The sequence below is a fragment of the Myotis lucifugus genome, unplaced genomic scaffold, assembly GCF_000147115.1.
Source record: "Myotis lucifugus unplaced genomic scaffold, Myoluc2.0 scaffold_785, whole genome shotgun sequence".
Taxonomy (NCBI): domain Eukaryota; kingdom Metazoa; phylum Chordata; class Mammalia; order Chiroptera; family Vespertilionidae; genus Myotis; species Myotis lucifugus.
The window spans coordinates 162,557-165,593 of record NW_005871833.1 but is presented as its reverse complement, the minus strand read 5'-3'; positions in this window follow the sequence as shown (position 1 = coordinate 165,593).

Sequence of the window (3,037 nt, the reverse complement as noted above, 5' to 3'; positions counted from 1 at the left end):
TTTTCCCAAATTTTCGATAAAGCAATCCTCATACAAAATACCACACAAACTAGAAAACTAGCCCTGGCTGGGTGGCTCGGTTGGTTAGAGCATCATCCCTACACGCCAAGGTTGGGGGTTCGATCCCCGGTCAGGGCACATACAAGAGTCAACCAATGAATGCATCAATGAGTGGAACAACACATCTCCCTCCCTCCCTCCCTTCATTTCTCACTTTAAAATAAACAAATACAGCCGAAACCGGTTTGGCTCAGTGGATAGAGTGTCGGCCTGCAGACTGAAAGGTCCCGGGTTCGATTCCGGTCAAGGGCATGTACGTTGGTTGCGGGCACACCCCCAGTAGGAGATGTGCAGGAGGCAGCTGGTGAATGTTTCTCTCATCATCGATGTTTCTAACTCTCTCTATCCCTCTCCCTTCCTCTCTGTAAAGAATCAATAAAATATATTTTAAAAAAATAAAATAAAATAAACAAATACAAATTAAAAAACCAGAGAAAGCTGTCTAGCAGCTAGACAGCTAGACAGCTGCTAGACTCTAGCTTATTTCAGGCGTGGATGACTTTGATTGACAACTGGTCAAAAAATGGGGAGCTCACCTCACTTTTATCAGGCACAGATACTCTTGATCCGATAATTTGTCCAAAATGGCCTAAGAAATGTACTGTTAAGAAAAGAGGATGGCCCGGCTAGCCTGGCCCAGTGGTTGAGCATCAATCCATGAACCAGGAGGTCATGGTTCCATTCCAGTCAAGGGCACATGCCCAGGTTGTGGGCTCCCCAGTGTGGGGCGTGCAGGAGGCAGCTGATCAATGATTCCCTCACATCATTGATGTTTCTATCTCTTTCCCTTCCTCTCTGAAATCAATAAAAATATATTTTAAAAAAGAGAAAAAAACTCCACACACGCGCTCGCGCACACACACACGAATATCCTCAAATCCTTTATCTATGGACACTGACATTTGAATCTTATGTAATGCTCACAATGTCACAAAATATTCTCTTGATCCCCCCCACCACCACCACCACCACCACCACTTCATAATAACGTGGAGACCGTTTTTAGCAGCGGCCATAGTTTACCGATTCCTGATAAAGGGCAAAAGACAGGCCCCATAGAATCAGTGTCAGGAAGAAATAAATGAGGAATGCCAGGCATGGACTCTTAGGGTTTCTGGACCCCAATCCAATGTGAGACATTCTTTAAATATATATATTAGAGAGAGGAAGGAAGAGCGATAGAGAGATAGAAACATCAATGAGAGAGAACATCATCGATTGGCTGCATCCTGCACACCCCCTACTGCGGATTGAGCCAGCAACCGGAGCATGTGCCCAGACCAGGAATGCAACCGGTGACCTCTTAGTTCCTGGATCCACGCTCAACCAATGAGCCACACCAGCTGGGCAAGATGTTAATTTTTTTATGGTCACCCAGATATAATAGGTAACACTTTATACAGAGTTTGTTATGTGCCAAGCATTTTTTAAAAAAATAAGTTTTTACTGACTTTTTTAGAGAAAGGGAGAGGGAGAGAGAGAGAGAGAGAGAGAGAGAGAGAGAAACATGGAGTCCACAACCCAGGCATGTGCTCCAATCTGGGATCACGCTCAACTAAGTGAGCCTCACCTGGCCAGGGCTGTGCCAAGCATTTTTTTTTTAAATCCCCACTCCACAATATTTTTCCACTGATTTTTAGAGAGAGTGGAAGAGAGGGAGGCGAGAGGGAGAGAAACATCAGTTGGTTGCATCCCACAAGCACCCCTCTATCCTTCTTCCTCTCTCTAAAAATCAATAAGAACATATGAAGATTGCCGAAACCGGTTTGGCTCAGTGGATAGAGCGTCGGCCTGCGGACCGAAAGGTCTCAGGTTCGATTCCGGTCAGGGGCATGTACCTGGGTTGCGGGCACATCCCCAGTAGGGAGTGTGCAGGAGGCAGCTGATGGATGTTTCTCTCTCATCGATGTTTCTAACTCTCTATCTCTCTCCCTTCCTCTCTGTAAAAAATCAATAAAATATTTAAAAAAAAAAAAAAAAGAACATATGAAGATAGTGTAAGGAGCCTCTGGGACAACTTCAAATGTAACAACATTTGCATCATGGGGGTGCCAGAAGGAGAAGGGAGGAAGCAAGAAATAAAAAACCTATTTTAAAAAATGACAGAAAACTTCCCTAATCCAGTGAAAGAAATAGACATACAAGATCAGGAAGCATAGAGAGTCACAAACAAGATAAACCCACAGACACATCATAATGAAAATGCCAAAGGTTAAAGACAAAAAGAGAATCTTAAAAGCAGCAAGAGAAAAGCAGTTAGTTACCTACAAGGGAGCATCCATATGACTGCCGGCTGATTTCTCAACAGAAACTTTGCAGACCAGAAGGGAGTGGCAAGAAATATTCAAAGTGATGAAAAGCAAGGACCTGCAACCAAGATTACTCTACCCAGCAAAGCTATCATTTAGAATTGAAGGTCAGAAAAAAAGAGCTTCCCAGACAAGAAAAAGCCAAAGGATTGCATCACCACCAAAACCAGTATTACATGAAATGTTAAAGGGTTTTCAAGAAGAAGAAGGAGAAGAAGAAGAAGAAGAAGAAGAAGAAGAAGAAGAAGAAGAAGAAGAAGAAGAAGAAGAAGAAGAAGAAAAAGGAGGAGGAGGAGGAGGAGGAGGAGGAGGAGGAGGAGGAGGAGGAGGAGAGGCAATAAATGCATATCTATCAACAATTGAATCTAAAACTAAAAATAAATGAACAAAGAATCTAATGAACAAAATAAACCGATAAATAAAATAGAACCACAGGCATGGAAACATGGAACAGACAGATGAATCTCAGAAGGAAAGGGTAGGGGGTGGGTGGGAAGAGATTAACCAAAGAACTTATATGCATATACACATTACCTATGGACACAGACAATAGGGTGGTGAAGTCCTGGGGCATGGTGTGAACCAGGTGAGGAAGCAATTGGGAAAAATAAGAGGATATCTACATACTTTCATCACTAAAGGTTTAAAAAAATAACATGCAATGAAAT